The 22,331-nt window shown below is 45.4% G+C and overlaps 1 pseudogene; it reads left to right on the forward strand.

The window, feature by feature from the left end:
• Window positions 1-356: 356 nt before the first annotated feature.
• The window catches only part of LOC103650670 (calcineurin B-like protein 6), a 44,763-nt pseudogene continuing 22,788 nt past the window's right edge, over window positions 357-22,331 (forward strand).

The raw sequence follows: 22,331 nt of genomic DNA on the forward strand, positions 1-22,331 counted from the left end.
TGGATTATAATATAAATTAGTTTAAGTTACAGTCTAATCCAGCTCAATATATATAGATTGAAATGAAAACGAGAATTCCAAACAAGACCTTCCTGAGTTTGCCCCCTTCTCTCAAACTAGCTCTCATTGTCACCTAGCAACAACATCCCTATATTTATAGGGAAAAATTCTCTGTATCCTAGATACAAAACCACACATTTAGAACCCATCACATCCATCATTTAGTGAAGTGGTTGTCTTTAATTTCTTTTGTTTAAGCCTACAGATATAAAATTAAGGGCTGCAAAGGTGTGGTTTTGTCTTCCATTTCTAGAACCGCTGACGTGGCACCCCTCCTCCGATGATTCGCTCCTCCGCGTCACGCAACCTCTCACCGCCGTCCGGCCCTCTGTCTCTCCCCACCACAAACAACTCGACTCCATCCACGAGGAGGATCCCGATGAGGTGAGGCCTGCTACGCTTCCGATCTCTTCTTGTGCACGAATTCCATCGCGGCCCGCCCCTACCCGGGAACTCCGATGCGGCGGGAACCCATGGATGCGCCGCTCGCGCATAGAAGCCGGGAGCCGTGGAGATAACGGTGGTTCATGCTTACGACGACGTTTGGGCCTCCAGCTGAGCTGTGATCCGGTGGTCCTTGGCGGGGAGCCAGGGAAGTGGATGGTTTCCTATATTTATGGGATTTTGCTCCAATCGGAAGGGGCAACTTTGTGGGTGGTGTCATTCGGGTCGTGCAAATTGCTCGTGCGTTGTGGTCTTTGGGCAACTTTGTGGGTGGTGTCATCCGGCCGACCGGCCGGGTCGTGCAATTTGCTCGTGCGCTGTGGTCGTCGGTCCTGATCCACTTCTTGGTCTTTTGCAGCTTGGAGGCGTGTTGATTTGGATAGCTATTCGTAGAGTGCGCAATGGTGGAATTTGTTCGACGACTCGCCTCTGCCCTGCTCAAGTGCTGTGATCTTGACATACCCAATCGGCCAAGGGGCCTCGAGGACCCCGAACGTGTAAGGCCTAAAATTGGTAGAAAAAATATATCACAAAATAAAAAAATTAAAGAAATAAAAGTTACATGATAGTGTTTTTAAGAATTTTTGAAACCTTTGAAATTTAGCAGGACATTTTCTTTTCATAATCAATTAAGGGTACTAAACTAGTTAAGTAACCAATAATTAGGTAAGGAAAGGTTGATCTCTTGCCAATGGTTTTGTGGCAACACATTTTATTGAAAACATAAATCAGACCTCCAATTTTAATGAAAACATAAAAATAGAAAATGAGAAAGGGAATTTCAATGAAACCATTTATTCCTCCCATAAATAAATGACAAGGAAAATAATAAATAATAATATTGGAAATAGTAGATGTTATATCTTTGTATAGGGATATGTTCGATATTTGGAAACTGGGGAGTTCAAAACATGAGTTGAATTTGAATTAAATGTAAAGTGAGGAATTAGAATGAGAAAAGAATATAGAAAAGAAAAAGAGAGAAAACTCGGCTAGGCCGTTTTCCTCCTGGCCGACCCACTCACAACCTCTCCGTCGGCCCATATGCTTCTCACGCGCCAGCCGGCCCACCCTGCCTACTCGTTATTCTTTTCCTTATGTGAATGACGTGTGGGGCCCATTCCCCAGCTTCTTTCCCCTCACATGTCCGCACGGGAACCGCTGCTAGGTGGGGCCCAATGGTCAGGATCGTCACCATCCTCGTGTACGAATGAAGATCCCGCGTGCAGGTTATGCAACAACTCTCCATGGATCTAGGAACTTGTTGGTAAGCCTAACAAACCCGCGTATAGAACCCGGAGCCACCCCTCGGCCATCCACAAGCATAAATACAGGGCCCGACTGCCCCCCTCCTCAACCATCATATCACTTGTGCCACCTTTGCGTGCGGTCAAAGACGGAGAGAGAGAGAGACGAGACCGCTAGGGGAAAAGCTCTAGCCACCACCATCCACCAGCGAGGTATGAGTCCCTTCCAAGGTTTCGTCGTGTTCCCCGCTCCTCATAACAGTGTTTTGGTCGGAGTTAGCTCCCCTGGGTGTGGTCAGGGATCTCATCCATGGCGCCCCTATGGCGGGTCGGCCACCGCCGTCTTGGCCTAGAGTCTGATGATGGAGGGGAAACAACAGTGAACCGTTGGATCTTGGAATTGTGGCTCCGATCGGATCTGGCGATGGTTGACGTGGGCCGTTGATCTCGGGCTGATCGGTCTGGATTAGATTAGGATGCCGCTTGGTCAGTGGTCGTAGATCTACTGATGAACGCGCAGGGTTAGGGTTTCAGCGTACCCCTTCGCTCGGTGGATTGAGATCATGTGATGTTGATCCAATGGGTCTGTGAGCATACTCCCCGCGTGGGTTAATGTCAGCCATGGATCATCGATCAGAGGATCCTGACCGAATACCAACTCATGTGTGGGACGATCTAATCAAAGCCCTTGATTTTGAATCTAATGAACGAAAGCTATCGACACCCCTTCGCTGAAGCCGTTTTACAAAAGAGACCCCATATTTGTATCAAATCAACTCGCCATCCATACCTGTTGGAAAACAGTTACATCCGAGCCCTGGAATTTGCAAATTTTCCCCTAGGTTCTTTTGTATTCGTGGCCGCAGTCCAGACAATTAAGAAATCAGTTAAATTAAATGCAGAAATCATTTTAGAGCTATATACCATGTTTGTTTGTATTGCTATGAATAGCAGTGAGGTCACAAGAATATGAAGATCATCCTGGTACCTGGAATCTCGAGTCCCAGGCAAGTTGTGCCCTTGATCACTTCTTTTTAGCTAATAATGTTCGATGTTAATTACTGTGACATGCTTAGGTTAATTTGATGGGACCTAATAGGTTTCCCTAGCATTGTTTATCCCTCACCTTGCAGACAGATGAATTATTGGGTAGATTTGCTATTGCTCTACCTAATTTTGGGAAACTAATGTTTTATTATGATCATGTTCTAATTATGTTGTTTAATTATTGTTCATGATAAGATCATATTGTTAATTGGAACATGGAGAACCACCCGGGAATACAGTCCTACCACAAGGGTGGTATGGGATGCCCTTGGCCGACTAATTAGGAAAGCTAGTGGAGGACTACCTTACTCTAAGGGGCAAGCGCAGTAGGGGAGTGGCTGGTGTAGGGAGGTTCTCGGGCTGATTTTGCTGCGATGGTGGTTAGACGGGGGATCCCTACATTGGGGCTTCCTAGAAACTGTAGCGGGTTTTCTGAAGCTAGTGGAACTTTGTAGAAGCCTCGTAGTGGTACCCTGTCTCGCTTCCTTGGTAATGGTGTATGGGGTCTGATCAACTCCGTGGCAAATGGGTAACATGATATGTGGGTAAAGATGTGCAACCTCTGTAGAGTGTAAAACTGGTATATCAGTGGTGCTCACGGTCATGAGCAGCTCGGACACTTTCATGATTAATTTATGGAACTAAACTTAATTTATCATATGCATTGCATTGTGGGTGTTGATATTAATTTGATCTCTTACTTATTTGGATCGATATCTACTTATACTTAGTAACTGCTAATAAAATTTTGACCAATTATAAAAGCAATGCTCAGCTTTAACCATCCGCTTTGGTAAGCCTTACACTTCACATTATGGAAGATTAGAATTTGGGGCAATTGGCCACACCTCAATTGGAGGGGCGCCTTCTATTATATAGGGCCGGCTAGCCTTGTTTTACAAGGCAAGGATAATTTCCTTGATTTACATCTGCTAACTATAGCAACTAATCCCTGATTTACATCTACTGATTATGGCAACTAATCCCTGATTTGCATGTGCTAACTATAGTAACTAATCTGTTGATTATGGCTATGATATGCCGCAGCATATGGTAAGGAGCTGCGACATATTCTATTTCCTAACACCCGCCCACAGTCGAAGCGGGAGGCTCCCGGACGCAAAGGCTAGATCGAAATTCTCAAAAGAGTGCTGTCGGAAGCCCTTTAGTCATGATGTTGGCGAATTGGAGAGAGGAGGGCACATGGAGAACCCGAATCTCACCAAGGGCCACCTTTTCGCGGACGAAGTGAATGTCGATCTCGATGTGCTTCGTTCGCTTGTGGTGGACGGGGTTGGCCGTCATGTAGACTACAATGACGTTGTCGTAGAAGACAACAGTCGCGGAGGGTAGTTGGATGTGGAGCTCCTGGAGTAACTGTCGAAGCCAGCAGCACTCAGCCACAACATGAGCCACGACCTGATATTCTGCCTCGGCACTAGAGCGGGACACCATGGTCTGGCGCTTGGAGGACCAGGAAACCAGATTGTCACCGAGATAGATGCAGAAGCCGAAGGTGGATCATCGAGAGTCTAGACAACCTGCCCAGTCAGCGTTAGAGTAGGCAGTCATCGTGTCAACAGATCCGGTGCCAATATGAATACCTGAGGAGAGAGTCCCCTGGACGAAGCGTAGGATGCGCTTGATAAGCGCATGGTGAGGCTCGCGTGGGTCGAGCATGAAGAGGCACACCTGCTGAACAACATAGGCCATATCAGGACGAGTCAGCGTCAGGTACTGAAGAGCCCCCGCCAGGCTCCTGTACTCAAATGTGTCCTTCTCTCACAGAAGAACCCCGTCGGTCGCGGATAGCTTGGCGTGAGTGTCAACTGGTGTCAGTGTCGGATGACACTCAGCCATCCCCGCGTGTTGAAGAAGCTTGACAACGTACTGTTGCTGGGAGAGGAAGAGGCCATCTGAGGAGCATGTGACAACGATGCCGAGGAAGTGGTGGAGGGCACCAAGATCCGTCATGGCGAACTCGGAGCTTAGCCGAGCCATAATGCGTTGAAGGAGGGCTGAGGACGAGGCGGTGAGAACGATGTCGTCGACGTACAACAGTAGGTAGGCGAGGCTCGTCCCCTCTCGGAAAATGAAAAGGGACGTGTCAGAGGTGGAAGCGACAAAGCTGAGCTACCGAATGAAGGTGGCGAAGCGCTGGTACTAGGCCCGCGGAGCTTTCTTCAGTCCATACAAGGACTTCTGCATACGACAGACGTGGTCTGGGGCACCAGGGTCGACGAATCCTGGCGGCTGCTGACAATAGATGGTCTCCTCGAGGTGGCCGTGAAGAAAGGCGTTCTTCACGTCCAGTTGGTCAATCGGCCAGGTGTGGGACACGGCGATGCTGAGTACAGACCGTATGGTGGCCGGTTTGACGACCGGACTGAAGGTCTTGTCGTAGTCAACGCCCTCACGCTGGGAGAAGCCTCGGACAACCCAAACCAGCCTTGTGGCGAGCGAGGGACCCATCGGCATGGAACTTGTGCCGAAAGATCCATTTCCCCGTCACGATGTTAGCGCGGGTGGGGGGGACGAGTTGCCAGGTGTTGTTTTCGACGAGGGCCTGATACTCATCCATCATCGCGATACGCCAGTTAGCGTCGATCAGCGCGCTGCGATAGTTCATCGGAATCGGCGATGGTGAGGATGATGTAGTGGCCGCCAGCCCTTCATAGCAAACGCAAGGGATGGCACCCGTCATGGTGCGGGTGGTGCGTGGCGGCAGTGGTGGTGGCGGAGCAGGCGATGCCGCCGGTGCCGGTGAGGGCACCGTTAGTGGTGTTGGGGCGTCAGGAGGGCGGCAGACGTAGACTCGTGGTAAATGGACCACACTGGGTCCAGGCAGGGCAGGTGACCATGCCCGCCTAGCGTCGAAGGAGGCGATCCATGTGATGTCACAACGTCGGGGGGTGGCTGGTCATCACCGAGTGGGATGGAGTGACCATGGGTGGCGAGGAGGAAGTCCCACCTGCAACAATAGTAGAGCAAGGCACCGAAACCATATCCTCGTCGAGGAGAAAGTCATGGGAGGCATGGGAGGAGGCATCTGAGGTGGCTGCAAAGGGGAAAGCGGTCTCGTCGAATATGACATGGCGCGAGATGATGATGCGACGTGTTGATAGGTCGAGGCAGTGATAACCTTTGTGCGAGGGGGGATATCCGAGGAAGATGCATGCCGTGGAGTGAGGGGCGAGCTTATGTTTGGAGGTTGCTTGCATGTTGGGGTAACAGAGGCACCCAAAAAACACGCAGATGGTTATAGGTTGGCGACTGATTATGCAGATGTGTATGGAATGTCATGCTAAATGGAGGAGGATGGGCGTCTATTATAGAGGTAGCAGGCCGTCAGGAGTCCCTCGGCCCAATATGCGGGGGGGGGGGGGGGGGGTAGGGAGGCATGGAGAAGCATGGTGCGAATGGAATTGTTGAGTGTACAGATGATGCGTTCGACTTTGCCATTTTGGGGTGATGTGTAGGGACAGGAGGAGCGGAGGTGAGTGCCTTGAGCAGCGAAGAATTTGGTGGTGGCAGTGTTGATGAATTCAGCCCCGTTGTCAGCCTGAAAACAATTTATGGGAGAGCTGAATTGTGTTTTGGCGAGCGCAGCAAGCTCAACTAAGTGTTGGTGGACCTCTGGTTTTTTAAGCGGAAAACCCAACAGTAGTGGCTATAATCATCCAAACATACCAAGTAATATGAAAAACTAGATAGACTATTGATGGGTGAAGTCCAAACATCACAGTGAACCAGTTCGAAAGGAGCATGAGTTATGGACTACGAAGCGCTGAAAGGTAGACGTGTATGCTTGCCTATCTGACACGAGTGACATAGGGAGCGGTCCACTTTATTACAGGAAACAACATGCAGTTTATTAAGGCGTTCTAGAGTGGCGGGTGCAGGGTGACCGAGACGTTGATGCCACAAAGAGGAGGATGCAGCCAGGAGAGCATGAGGTGGAGCGACAGCTGTGGAGGCAGGCAGGGTGTATAGGTCCCCGTCGCAGTTACAACGAAGAATCACGCGTCCTATCCTGAGATCCTTGACAGAAAAACCATGTGCGTCAAATTCAAAGGAACAACTATTGTCGCGAGTGAATTGACGGACGGATAGCAGGTTGCGGACTATGGATGGTGTGACAAGAATATTATTAAGAGCGAAATTTGTGGTAGGTGTAGGAAGGACGGAGTGACCTCTAGACGTAACAGGAATACTGGTGCCATTACCTACTGTTATTGAGGAGATGGAGGGGGGAAGGTGTTGGGTAAGCATACCAGCCGAGGATGTCATGTGCGTGGAGGTGCTGGAGTCAACAATCTAGTCGCCCTGCAATTCCATGTTCTGCAGAGCAGCGATGAGGCCGGCTGCATTCCAGGTGCTGGTGGAGGTGTTGGAGCCATAAGAGGAGGCCTGGAGCGGAGCGAAGGCGGTATTGACCTGCGGGGAAGGCCCTAGTATACCCGGGTTGCGTCCAGCCTGGGCACCAGGACCTCCAGGGGCACCAACACTCCCCTGATGGTGCTGACCAGGAGGGCTGACGCGCTCTCCAAGGGCCACACGTTCGTCGGTCCAGGGATTGAAGCCCCAGGGAATGCATTTGTAGGTGCTGGTGCTGCTGGAGGTGCCGCCAGAGGAGTTGGGGAAGGGCTGGTGGCCACTCTTCTTGGTGTTAGGACGTTGGCCGCCCTGCAGCTGCCGCTGTTTTTGACCGCCAAGAGAGGAGGCAGCAGCCAGGAGAGCGGTGGTGGCGCGCACTTTTTCCTTGTTTTTCAGGCACAGTTCTTTGAGGAGGAGCTGGTGCCGGGCAGCATCGAGGGTGAGGGGCTGCGTCCTGACAATGTTGTCGGTGACGTTGGAGTAGACCTCGTTGAGCCCTCGCAGCAGGTTGAGGATGAGGTTGGCTTCAGAGACGGGCTGCCCAACATCGCGCAGTTCGTCAGCCTTCTCCTTCATGCGAACGCAGTAGGCGTCAATGGACAGATCCCCTTGAGTCATCGAGTGGAACTCGTGATTCAAGAAGATGGCACGAGGAGCTTTATTCGCCTGGATCACCTCGCCGATGGCCGAGGTTGAGGATGGCGTCGGAGACGGTGCTGTACATCCATCCAAGGACGCAGAAGTCAGCCTACAGCCAGGTCTCGTCGGAGTTTGAGGTGGTGGCGGTGGCGAGATGATGTAGCAGCACAAATTTCCCACAGGTGGCCTGGAACGCCGTCGACCACTTGGTGAAGTTAGAGGGCTTCAACTCAAGGGTCATGGGGACGTGGAGCTTGATGTTGATGGTGGCGAAGGGGCAAATCACGGGGGCAGGGGCTGATTTGGTTGCCATGGGGAGGGGAGGGAGCTGAGGGGAGAGATCGCGAGATTAGATCGGGATCGGGACCTGAGCTCTTGGTACCATGTGTAGAAGATTAGAATTTGGGGCAATTGGCCACACCTCAATTGGAGGGGGGCGCCTTCTATTATATAGGGCCGACTTGCCTTGTTTTACAAGGCAAGGATAATTTCCTTGATTTACATCTGCTAACTATAGCAACTAATCCTTGATTTACATCTGCTGATTATGGCAACTAATCCTTGATTTGCATCTGCTAACTATAGTAACTAATCTGCTGATTATGGCTATGATATGCCGCATCATATGGTAAGGAGCTGCGACATATTCTATTTCCTAACACACATGAGCTCCCACATTTGGTGAGTTCATGCACATTATTCCCCACAACTTGTTGAGCGATGAGCGTTTGTGAGCTCACCCTTACTGTCTCACCCCCACAGGTCAAGAACAGGTACCGCAGGATGAGGCGCATGGAGGATGGTGTGATGAGTTCATAAGAGGTCTAGGCCGTTGTCTCCCAGTCAACTATGTGTTGCTGGATCGTTAATGTTCAGCTTTAACCATCATCTTTGGTAAGCCTTACACTTCACATGAGCTTCCACCTTTGGTGAGTTCATGCACATTATTCCCCACAACTTGTTCAACGATGAACGTATGTGAGCTCACCCTTGCTGTCTCACCCCCATAGGTCAAGAACAGATACCGCAGGATGAGGCACATGGAGGATGTTGTGATGAGTTCGTGAGAGGTGTAGGCCATCGTCTCCTAGTCAACTTTGTGTTGCTAGATCGTTGTCTTCATATGATGTAATTATTTAACTATTTTGTACCATGAGTCATCATATGTGTAAGACTTGGTCCTAGCACACCTAGTGATTATTTTCGCGCCTAGTTCTTGGTGTTCCCGAAACTCGGGTGTGACAGAAGTGGACAAAACCTAGATAGAACTGGATAACACTTACCTACTTACCTTTGCTACTATGATTCTTTCTAAACTTTTCTTAATATTTTCTCATCTACTGCTTCTTTACTGTGATTACTCTTACCTTTTTGCATCTGCATATACATATAGGCATAAAAATGTCCACAATTTCATCTGCATATACATATAGGCATAAAAATGTTTATAAAATAAATAGACAACCTATATTATCTCACCATTAGAATACAACTAGTATCACATATCTATCTCATCTTGACATATTCTATCTTACCTTTGGATATTTACCTTATAAGCCGAGTTATCCCAATTTAGGCATAAAAAACCAACAGATCAAGCCTCACCATGATCCTTTAGTTTAGGACCAGCTACTAGCCTATATGTTTTGCCTGCTTAATTGTTCCCCTTGCAAACTATCTTACCATATGTCTCTAACCCAGATGGTTAATACCAGGAGGGGAGGTGGAATCGATCTACCTGCCAACCACCACAGCAAGAAGATTGCTAACCAACCACGACCAGAAAGGAATCCTCCGAATCCTCCACCGCCTAGGACAGATCCAGTGGTTGCCGCTCAGATGTAGATGATGCAACAGATGACAAACACGATGAATGAAATGCAAGCTCAGATGAGGCAAGAACGCCAGGAAATGCGTCAGGAACGGCTGGAAATGCGTCAAGAGATGAGGCAAGAATGGTTGGAACGATAGCAACAACCACCACTACCTCCACCACCACCACCAGCTCCGCCCAGGGATAAGCACCAGGAGTTTATGAGTCACAAGCCACCTACATTCTCTAACTCCATGGACCCACTACAAGCTGATGACTGCTTAACATAGCTCAGTGCTCTGACAGAGAGAGGGTGCTATATGCATTGGGTCGCCTTACCGGACCCGCTGCGGATTGGTGGGATGCATACGGCGCTGCCCATGCTGTTGTCAACACCATTACCTGGGCAAAATTCTCCACTCAATTTAGGAATTACCATATTCCTGCTAGACTTATGAAGATTAAAAAGAAGGAGTTTCTATTCTTCAAGCAAGGAGGTATGTCCGTAAGCGAATATAGAGACAAATTTATCCAGCTATCTCAATATGCTCCTAGGAAAGTTGAGGATGATGAGAAGAAGCAGGAGCTCTTTCTGGAAGGTTTGATCAGACCACTACAATACCAGCTAATATTACACACATTCCCATCCTTCCAAAGACTACTAGACAAAGCTATTGCTATGGAAAACAAGAGGGTTGAGTTTGGAGAGAAGAGAAGGGCTGCTAACCAGGGACAGGCTGGAAGTAGTACCCGTCCCCGTTATACTACTACAAGTACACATACTCGTGGCAGTTCTGGGCAACAAACTCAACAAACCCAATCTGCTCCTCCTCAAGCAAGCACCCCAGCGGGACCTGTTGCTCCTAATACATCCACAAATAGGTCATGCTTCAAGTGTGGACAATCTAGACACTACGCCAACTACTGTCCCAACAGGGCTTCTTATACTACTCCGGCTCTGATGAAGCAAGGTCAAGCCTCGGCAGGCAAGAGTCAGCCCCTATCTGTTAATCGGGGTCAGGTCAACCATGCAGAAGTAGAAGCTGAACCTGGTGAACCTGAAAACCGAGAAGAAGTGTTGGTCGAAGGTGAAGAAGTTGATTAAGAAGGCAATGAACCACAAGATTAGAGTATATATATATATATTATAGACATATATATAGAAAGTAGTAATTGTAAGACCTAAATGATACCTTAGGTAGTAGCTAGTATTTTACTATTCTAGGAATAATAATAAGGTCTATTTGTCCCTATGTTTTGCTAATAAGTTATGCATCATGCCGAGATTTTTGTTTGTGCATATGTTTTGAGACAAAAAGAGATACATCCTTTTTCTTACTAATCTCAAGGACAAGATTTCTTTTAAGGGGGTAGGATTTGTAAGGCCTAAAATTGGTAGAAAAAATATATTATAAAATAATAAAATAAAGAAATAAAAATATACATGATAGTGTTTCTAAGAATTTTTGAAACCTTTGGAATTTAGCAGGACATTTTCTTTTCATAATTAATTAAGGGTACTAAACTAGTTAAGTAACCAATAAATAAGGAAGGAAAGGTTGATCTCTTGCCAATGGTTTTGTGGCAACACATTTTATTGAAAACATGAATCAGACCTCCAATTTTAATGAAAACATAAAAATAGAAAATGAGAAAGGGAATTTCAATGAAACCATTTATTCCTCCCATAAATAAATGACAAGGAAAATAATAAATAATAATATTGGAAATAGTAGATGTTATATCTTTGTATAGGGATATGTTCGATATTTGGAAACCGAGGAGTTCAAAACATGAGTTGAATTTGAATTGAACGTAAAGTGAGGAAATAATAGATGAATTATTGGGTAGATTTGCTATTGCTCTACCTGGTTTTTGGAAACTAATGTTTTATTATGATCATGTTCCAATTATGTTGTTTAATTATTGTTCATGATAAGATCATATTGTTAATTGGAACATGGAGAAACACCCGAGAAAATAGTGCTACCACTAGGGTGGTATGGGACGCCCTTGGCCTCGCTTCCTTGGTAGAGGTGTATGGGGTCTGATCAACTCCGTGACAAATGGGTAACACGACTTGTGGGTAAAGATGCGTAACCTCTGCAGAGTGTAAAACCGGTATATCAGCCGTGCTCACGGTCATGAGCACCTCAGACACTCACATGACTAATTTATGGAACTAAACTTAATTTGTCATATGCATTGCATTGCGGGTGTTGATATTAATTTGATCTCTTACTTATTTGGATCGATATCTACTTATACTTAGTAACTGCTAATAAAATTTTGACCAATTTTAAAAGCAATGCTTAGCTTTAACCATCCTCTTTGTTAAGCCTTACACTTCACATGAGCTCCCACCTTTGGTGAGTTCATGCACATTATTCCCCACAACTTGTTGAGGGACATACGTATGTGAGCTCACCCTTGCTGTCTCACACCCCCCACAGGTCAAGAACAGGTACCGCAGGATGAGGCGCATGGAGGATGATGTGATGACTTTGTGATAGGTTTAGGGCATCGTTTCCCAGTCAACTTTGTGTTGCTGGATCGTTGTCTTCATATAATATAATTATTTAACTATTTTGTGCAGAACTCCGTTATATATTAATGTTGTGACATTCGTTCCTGTACCATGAGTCATCATATGCGTAAGACTTGGTCCTAGCACACCTAATGATTATGTTCGCACCCGGGTCTTGGTGTTTCCGAAACCCGGGTGTGACTGATCTCCTAGCTAGAGAGACTGTTTGTATGCTCTTTTTACTGAGGCTTGCTCCTACGGAATCAGACTATATGTTCTGCTTCTTGTTTCATATCTGTTGTCGTTCATTTAGCAGTGGATTTTCTGTATTTTGCAGTTATTGTGAATGAAATCGAGGCTGTATATGAGCTATTCAAGAAGAATAGCAGCGCTGTGGTTGATGACGGCTTGATTAACAAGGTCTATAAGTTCTACTAATTTCTTTGAATGTGAAGTGGCAGTGGATGTCAATTTTTTCCATGAAGCCATGGTGTCTGATCACTCCTTGGGGCTTTGGTGTATTATCTGCAGGAAGGATTCCAATTAGCTCTATTTAAGACCAACAGAAAGGATAACATGTTTGCCGACCGGGTATGTCCACTGCATCCTTACATACATTTTGCAGTGAAAACTTTGTTGTCATGATTCCAATGCTCACTACTGAAAACTTCACGTTATTCAGTCTGTTCTTTCCCAATTATTTTGTTCTTTTTGTTTTTTGTCACATTATTTTTCTAGTTGTGCTAGAAAAGGATTAACAGTACAATATTTGTTTTATGAACATTGAGATCAATCACATTATGCCAAGTTGTCTAGGCAAGTTGTAGGACAGCATAGTCCCTAAGCTTTTTAATTTTCTGCCATATGCTCACACTCATGTTTCTGTGGGCATGCATTAAGCTGTTAACACATATTTCGATGTGTCTGCATGTGTAATCACCCACCTGCAATCATTGAAAAGGGGTGCTCAATGTGAACTGTCTTTTTGTTACAAATTCATTTGATTTAAAAAATATGCATATTTTTTGGGGTCGACCTGAAACAAACACTAAGGTATCCTGTTTTTGATTGATTGACTTAGGTGTTTGACTTGTTTGACACGAAACACAATGGAATTCTTGAATTTGAGGAATTTGCTCGAGCCCTTTCTGTATTCCATCCGAGTGCACCAATGGATGACAAAATTGATTGTGAGCCTTCGTGCTTAACTTTTCTCATTCATTTATTTATTCTTGATAATGCTACATAAATGATTGAGTCTCTAGTTACGCCTTTAATATGTGATAATAGTTCAAGATAAGATGTTGAGTAATTAGTTCTTACTAAATATTCATGAAAACACTTCTGGTCATGATAGGCAGTTGGGACTGCAATGCATGTTATGCTGGACATCTTTACAAGAGAATTAACATTGAAACAATCAAAATAGGCATTCATTCCTGATGTGGTACATGGGCTAAATGGATTGCCACTAACTCCTTTTTGTTGTGACTATCAAATAGTTTGTTTGATTTCATTACCTGCTAAGGTTCTCTATGGAGGGAGAAGCTAGTAGACAGAGTATATTAGTGTGAGGCATGCAACCTGCATCTTTATCATGTTGTATGCAAATACAAAATCTTTAGGTTTGGGAAGTTTTCTATGATGAACTATGTAGAATGAGTTTGTAGTTAACCTATTCAGTTTATTCTACTTTTGGAAATTATGCTTGTGTCATACTAATCATTCACTCTCGTGATCTTGTTTTCTATCAACTTGCAGTTGCTTTCAAACTGTATGATCTCAAACAATAAGGTTTCATTGAAAAGCAGGAGGTACCTTCCACTTGCTTATATTCTTAAGAAATCACTTCTTCCGTGCCTGCTCTGCATGTTCCATATTGCACCTATTTTTCTTGCATGTGCTACGCTAGCATGTGCATGGTGCAATCATTCGCCCTCTCAAGTCATGTTCCAATCTAGCATATGATTTTATGGTTGGTGGAAATTTATTTCTCAAGTTGAATTGAACTAAGCTGATGATGTTGAACATCTATGGGTATAAACTGAGGGCCTTGTACACAACCCTTTTGAGGATTGTTCTTATACTTGCTTGGACAAAAGTATATCCCATTTGACATCAAATGCAGCCATTCGCAATGGAAATGTTGTTGTGTTCCTTATTGATTGTCAGGTCAAGAAAATGGTGGTTGCAACACTTGCTGAATCAGGAATGAACCTTTCAGATGATATTGTTGAAGGCATTATTGATAAGGTATATCGAGTATATGTATTTCTGTATAGTGTATATATCTATCAAAATTATGATCAGTTGGTCATATCTTTTGATGTTGCATGTTGCTAGACATTTGAGGAAGCATATACAAAGCATGACGGGAAAGTTGACAAAGAAGAATGGCATAGCCTTGTCTTGAGGCATCCATCTCTGTTAAAAAACATGACCCTCCCATATCTCTGGTCAGTACTCTTGATGAGTTTGCCCTTTTCTTAACAGTTTGAGTTTCTTTCCTGAACTTCTACTTGGCTTCCTATGTGAAGCTCACTAGCTTAGTGTTGCAAACTATATTTGTTTGTTAAACACATAACATACAACATCTGCTCATATTTGTCCATGGTCTAGGAATATGTTGGTTCCTTAGTGGGTGAAAACTATTTTGTTCTATTGCAAATTTTCATGTTATGCTGTACATGACAGGCATGGGATACAATTTTTGTTTCCAACAAGCTTTAATTCAACTTCTGTTATCCACGTGTCTGAATCTTGATTTGCAACTTCTGTTGAGTTTCAGTTCTAGCCTATCTTAACTTGCTTGGTATACTCCATCCCTTTAGGACTTCTTTTACTCCCTCTTTCTATATTGACTTCGGTTTTCTACCTCTACTCTCATTGCTATCACACCTTAGCTCCCACTATGCACTAGTGTATCTAGAGATCTCCGTTGGACATGTCCACGTCATCTCAACTAGGGGTGAATCTAAAGGGGGAGGGGGGCTCCAGCCCCCCCTCCATGAAACTCTAGTGGAGAAAGAGGTGGAGGGTAGATGAGAAGGGAGGAGGAAAAAGAAGAGAAAAAAATTAGCCCCCTACTAGCTTATGTTGCCTCTGTGAGTGGTCACTGTAAAATCAGCCCCCTTTTAGACGTAAGTCCTTTCTTGGATCTGCCACTGATCTCAAATGATGTTGGATAAGCTTTTCTTCAATTGGTGCTATACCTAGCTTATCATTGGACTCGTTCTCTTCTTGTATGGCCACAATCGAACGCAATATACACATTCTAGAACACTTAGTTGCTAAACATGTCTTTTTATAGGCCAACATTCTACCTTACAACATAGCAGGTCTAACCGTCAACCAATAAAACTTGCTTTTTAGTTTCTGTGGTACCCTCTTGTTATATAAAATGCCAGATGCGCACTTGTTATATAAAACGATAGAAGATTGACACCACTTTATCTGCCTACTTCGATTCTATGGCTAACGTCTTCACTAGTATCCCCGTCTCTATATAGCATTGATCCTAAATTTGGGAAGTATCCTTCCTAGGTACTACTTGGCCTTTCAAATTAACATCTCCTTATGTGAGTGTGTCGAAGTCATATCTCATATATTCGGTTTTAGTTCTACTAAGTCTAAAACCTTGAAACTTTAGAGTTTTCTACCACAACTCTAGTTTCCTATTTGCACATGCCCAACTTTCATCTACATCGTCCGTAAAAACATACAAAGGATATCTCTTTATAGACAACATATTATGTGCACCCATGTCAACCTGTGCAACCATGCATCAAGACGTTCAGTGCCGTCCTATTCGTATCCAACGCACATCAGCGAAGGAGTTTTTTTTGGCAAAAACACTCATCTGGTGATTTAACATATATTTTGCAGAAAACCACATGTGTCAGATGTGAATCGGATGGCTCTGAATGTCTGAATGTATGATTGCATAGGTTGACATAGGTGCACATGATATGTTGTGCTCCTTATGTCCCTTGTGACCTTATCCATTATCAAGGCAAAAAAGGTTCAAAGCTGATTTTCGATGTAGTCCTATTCTAATCGGAAAGTTGTTCGTGCTTCAATCACTTGTTCAAATAGTAGTCACAACAATATTGTACATGTTCTTAAGGAGTCCGACATACTTCACTAAAACTTTATATTTGTCCAAAGTCCACATAACATTTTTTTGGTATTACTTCTCTAAGTCAATGAAAACCATGTGTAGGTCCTTTTGCTCAAAAAATGCTCCATCATTTTTCCTATTAAGAAAATGGCTTCCATGGTTGGTTTTCGAGCATGAAACTAAATTGGATCGTAGAGATCCTCGTTATTTCTCTCAGACGATGCTCGACAACTCTCTCCATAACTTCATAGTATAGCTCATCAACTTAATTCTATAGTAATTAGTATAACTTTGAATATCTTCCTTATTCTTGCAAATCAATATCGATATATTTCTCATCTACTCGTTAATTTTTTTGTTCAACCAGAAGATTTGTTGAACAACTTGGTTAGCCATACCATAGCTATGTCCTTGGGCATCTCCTTTTCTCAATTGGGATACCATTAGAGCCTATTACCTTACCTCTTTCATCCTTTGCAATGCCTCTCTAACCTCAGACTTTAGATTTTTGGATGAGTAAAATGCATGAGCAGTCCTCGAATCCCAAACTCAGAAAACTAGGAAAACATGTCTCAAACTTGGCCGACCTGATTCAAAAGCGAATTTGCTCATGACGTGGCGTGCCACGCTAGAGCCTTCCCACACACGTCGTGTGCTGCATGGTACATGCAAGTTCCTGAACTTGGCATGTTGTGTCACTTAAGTCCCCAAACTTTTATTAGTACGCTTAAACGTGGCATGCCACAACGACATTTAGTTTGAGCAAACCTGGTTTTGGGCGATTTTGCACGGGCGACAAAGTTTGGGACTCGTTTTCTGAGTTCTGGGACCCAAGTGACAGGACCGATGATGCATTTTACTTATTTTTGGATCATATGCACAAAGAATCTATTGGTCATTAAAAGAGTCATCCAATAATTGTGTCCTCATTTTTTCCTATTGAACAATTTGTTAAAATGCTCTTGTCATCTATGTCTGTTCTCATCCTCTTTCAGCAAGAGATGCTATGTTTCATTCTTAATGCACTTAACTTGGTTGAAGTTTTTTTGTCTTCTTCGCATAGACCCTAGCCATTCTATATATGTCTTTCTGTCACACCCGGTTTTGGAAGGCAAACCGAATGCGAACCATGTACGTGCCAGGATCAGAAATTCACATACACATCGATTACATAATTGGACATCATCACACAATGGTTGAATTAAATAGCGGAAAGGTACTTGATTACATCAAGATGCCCAAGACATCCACAGAGTCTATTACATAACCATTGTTCAACATAATTATCAAAGTGCGGAATTACGAAACGTAGAAGCTAAGCCTACACAGGCAGCTGACTGGGGGTTTGCCACTAAGAAAGAACTAGAACTCGTCATATTCCTGGAACTCCTCGAAATCATCCATGTTGCCAGCATCACCTCCTAAGCACTGAGAACAGTGGGGACAACCTGGGCTGGGGGTGGTGTGTAAAGCAAGGGTGAGTACACATCAACGTACTCAGCAAATGTCCCGTTTGGCTAAGGTGGACTAGCTGTATATGGAGTTGAGGTCAAGCAGTTGCTTTTAGTTGGTCAAATATTTATAATTATTAGCACAGCCAAGTTTTAGTAATAAACCCAGTTATTACCCAGAAGTACCTCCTCAAAAGAGGAAATACCAGAGATCAGATTTTATAACATCATTGTTAATCATCAACATAATAGTATCCAAAGTTCTTCTAATCAAAGAGGATCTCAAGGCTGCTCTTAACCGTGAGCTCGGCTGATATACCAGTTTTTAACACTCTGTAGAGGTTGTACACTTTACCCACAAGTCGTGATCCCTTTCCAGCCTGGGTTGTACAGACCCGATCTTCACTACCAAGGTGAATGGCCAGGGATACACTACGTAGCCTTTACAAAGACTCCCCTGGTGCATAGCTGCTCGTTAGGTTTCGCCAGTCGTACAAACGTAGTACACCTCCCCAAGGTGGGTGACTAACAAAACCAAATCGAAAGAACCTCTGCACCCCAACCTTGGCAGAGCGAGCACTACGCCCCGGCCCCCATTGACGGCCCTCCGGCAAAGCCAACTACACCCCAGGTTCATCTAATTAATCAGCTAAGGGCGTCCCATTCCACCCTCATGGTTGTACTGTTATCTCGGGTGGTCACTCCACAAACAGGTCCTTACAGAGAGGTACTCAGGAAAAAGGCCTGAGCCCCCTAAGGTATCACAAGATCATCCACATAATCAGGATAACAATATCGTATCATAAATGTTCACATCATGTTCATTGATTAAGTTAAGGCAGTAGCAACATGCTAACCATGATAACCCCAAAAGGTAAACAAGGATAAGTGAATAGAAAGCTAGTCAATCCTTAGGTTTCATAAAGTAATGCGGGACAGTGAATTATAAAATATGTAGGACATAATAGGTCAGAGGACACTTGCCTTCACCAGGTTGTTGCTCAGGGAGGTCTCCAACAACACACTCAGGAATCCCGGACTGCTCGTTGTCTAAATAAAGCGAGCATGCATTCAATACATTTGGAAAGTGCAAATGAACATCACACCAAACATGTACAAACGTTGGAGCACATCTTAAGAAGACATAATACTACATAAGGGATAATGAATTCAAAGTATAACATGAACTACAACATAACCTAACTTCATTTTGGAAATTGATTATTATTTCTCTAAGTGTTACTCACATATACATAACATAGTTCAATTTATTTTATTGTGACCTAAAATTTAGAACAGCGATGAACTTATGTAATACATATTATTAATCTCCCAAGCTTAAACAAGTTTAAATCTCTAAGGTTCTCCTTTTATTTATTTTATTAAATAAATAAAACTACATCTACATTAGTTCTTTTTTAATCAAAGAAATTAGAATGTGCAGATAGTAAATGAAACCATTTTATTTAGATGGAGAATAATTCTATGAACATTTTGCAATTTGGATCACTAAAATTGGAGTTCATATGCAATAGTTATGAAATAAACAAGTTTGGGAATTCAAAATATGAAATTAGGGCTAATTCTGTGATTAAATAAAAGTCCAGGGCTAAGTCTGCAAGATTACAGGGGCCTGCGCGCGAAAACCAGGGACGGTGGGTTGATTTCCAATAAACCGAGGGTCTCTTTAAGAAAACTTCCGCGCGAAGGGGTATCGGGTGAATCTAACCGTTGGATCAGAAACCGACGGTCGAGATTAGATCTGTGGCCGACGGCGCGCGGGGGGGGGGGGGGGGGGGGGCGAGCGCTGACATGTGGGACAGGGAGTGTCAGCGACAGAGGGGGAGAGCGCGCTGACCGAGCGGGCCCAGCGCCAGAGGGAAAACAGACGGCTACAGGGGTCCGAGGGGGTCCGAGCCGTTCGATCAAGATCGAACGGGGAGGGGTCCGAACCATTCAATCAAGATCGGACGGGGAAAATCAGACTGGGAAGGATGAGCGGCTGCGGATGGCGCTGACAGGCGGGCCAGGGCGTCAGGCGCGCGTGCGTGAAGCGGTATCCCGCGGTCTGGGCCGTTCGATCTAAATCAGACGGAGGGGATCAGACCAGGGAAATAGATGGCTGCGGGCGGCGCTGCTCCTCTCCGCGGCGGTGAGGTCGCCGGAGTTGAGGCAGGCGCGAGCTAGGGTGGCTCCAGGGTCGCCGGAGTAGGGCAGAAAGGACGAGGGTGCCACGATGAACTCAATGGCGGGGAAAAGGCCACAAATCCACGGGCAGAGAGGGGAGAACGGCGGTGAGAAGGCCTCGGGCGGGCCGGAGAAACTCCAGTGAGTGATTCCGGCCACAGGGAGAGGACTTAAGGCACGCTAAGGCCTTGGCTGGCTTCAGCAGAGACAGGGGTGACACAGGGAACTACTCCGGTGAACTAGACCGGGCTAAATCGGCTGACCACCACGCGAGCACGGCGGACCGCCGCGGTCAAGCACCAACGAAGGCGAAATTGGACGAACACATGGCGCAATAAGGGAAATTGGGCACGAGAACGGGTGTCTCACCTCGAGGCGGAGCTCGGGGAGGCTTGGGGTGATCTCCGGCGAGCTGGATGGCTGGGAACGCGGGCGCGGGTCTCCAGCGGCGGCTGGCGGCGAGGGCAGAGCGCGAGAGAGGGTGAAGCCGAGCGAAATGAGGTGAGGGGTGTGTGTGGGGCACTGGCGGGGCTCTAAAAAGGGAGCTGGGCGCGTGGGCGGGCGTCGTGGCCGAGAAACCCGGCGACGTGCGCGAGTGCGCACACGCTGGTCCACGGCGGGCGCGGGGAAGGCGGATGTGACACGGAGGGTCCATGGCGCAGAGAGAGAAAAGGGGACGCGCGGGGGCAACGGCTCGGCAGCTGGCGAATCGGGCCCGAGAGACTGAGAGAGAGAGCGAACGGGCGAAGGAAGCTGGCGCCAACAGGTTGGTCCCACTGGGCAGCGAGCGAGAGAGGGAGGGCGCGCGAGAGGAAAACGGCCGCTGACAGACGGGGTCCGCCTGTCAGGCGGCGCGGGCGCGCGGCCTAGCTGGGCTTAGTGGGTTGACTGGGCTGCTTTCTCCTTTTCTTTTTCTCTGGATTTTCTAATTCCTTTTCTATTTCTTTTTCTATAGGGTTTTCAAATCCAAATTCAAACTAGGTTTCAATTTCAAATAAATTCAAAGTTGTGCAACACTTCAAAGAATATTTTAAACTCTGCATGATGCAACATGTCATGACTCATAAGGTTTTGGCAAAAATAAATAATTAACCTCCACTAGTTTAAGCTATTTCTAATCAAAAGGGAAAAAGAGCGAAACAATCTAGAGAGAGAGGAAGCCTAGAGTGAGAAAAGGAAGAGTAACACATGATTTTGGGTGATAATTAGAAAGAAATTTTATACCCCAAAATCAGGGTGTTACAGACCTATCCCCCTTAAAAGAATCTCGCCCTCGAGATTCAGGGTGTAACACCCCTGGTGTTACTATAACTAAAACTTGAGCATGGCATCATGAGCATTGGCATTGCATATGTTTGACACACCTAGAGTGCATTCACTAGGCAAAAATTTCAAACAAGTTGTATTGTTTTAAGTGTTTTGCAAATAGAACCTTGGTTAAGGAACTTAACCCTAAATAGGGATTATAGGGGTAAAACTTAACCCAAGTTAAGAAAACCCAAAGACTTTAGGGTAAAAGTCATAAAATGACCCTAAGAATAAACTTGAATCACTTTTATACCCCTGGGATACCAGAAACCCTAATTGGAACCCTGGAAAACCCTGAAACCAAACCCTAGGGGCTTATATGCAAAATTGGTCCACTTTTGGACTAAAGTGCAAAAACCAAGCCAAATAAGTATCTTAAGTCCTTTGGTTCACAAATATGTGGACTTGAAAGCAAAACCCTAAGTTTTGGGTTTATTTGCAAAAAGTACCACTTGACCTCTATATAGCCTAAGTCTGAAATCAGTGTTGTGAGCACAACTTTGAGCCCTTGTAACTTTCAAAGCATAGGGTTTTTGCCCTAGGTCACCACATCAAAGTTGAAGGCCAAACATAGGAGAACAACTTTGCTTAAAGGTGTGGGCATTGTTGTTAAGGAAAAGCTGAAGAAAATCTCAACCTAAGTTGGACTGTCAGGCTGGATTCATTCTGAAACTCAGCTTTTCAGTGTAACAGGGTCGACTTTGAGCATAAATTCAACCTTGATTTAGTACCCAAATGTGTTCAAGTCCTATAGTCGAGTTGTAGCTGGTATGTAGCACTACAACGTTGATGCAGAGCCTTGGATGAGTTGCTAAGGAAAATAGAGAGAAAATGTGACTTGAACTTGCTCTGTCAGTTGCTCTTTGAAGCGTTCACCATGGTACAGTGTCACGACTGAAACAGATCAGACCGCCCGCGCCCAAAAGATCTCGCCGCCGGTGGCCGTCGCCGTTGATTGCCGTTCGCCGTGATTCGTGCGCCGTGGACACCAGATAAGCATCACCCAGTAAGAATCTTCACCGCTGTGAGCTGGACTCCACTCCGGTGACCCCTCCCGTGCCTCCCCCTCTGCTTTGCGGTGGAGCGATAGGCTCGCCGGAGAACCGCCGCT

This window comes from Zea mays, chromosome 3, assembly GCF_902167145.1.
Source record: "Zea mays cultivar B73 chromosome 3, Zm-B73-REFERENCE-NAM-5.0, whole genome shotgun sequence".
Lineage (NCBI taxonomy): Eukaryota > Viridiplantae > Streptophyta > Magnoliopsida > Poales > Poaceae > Zea > Zea mays.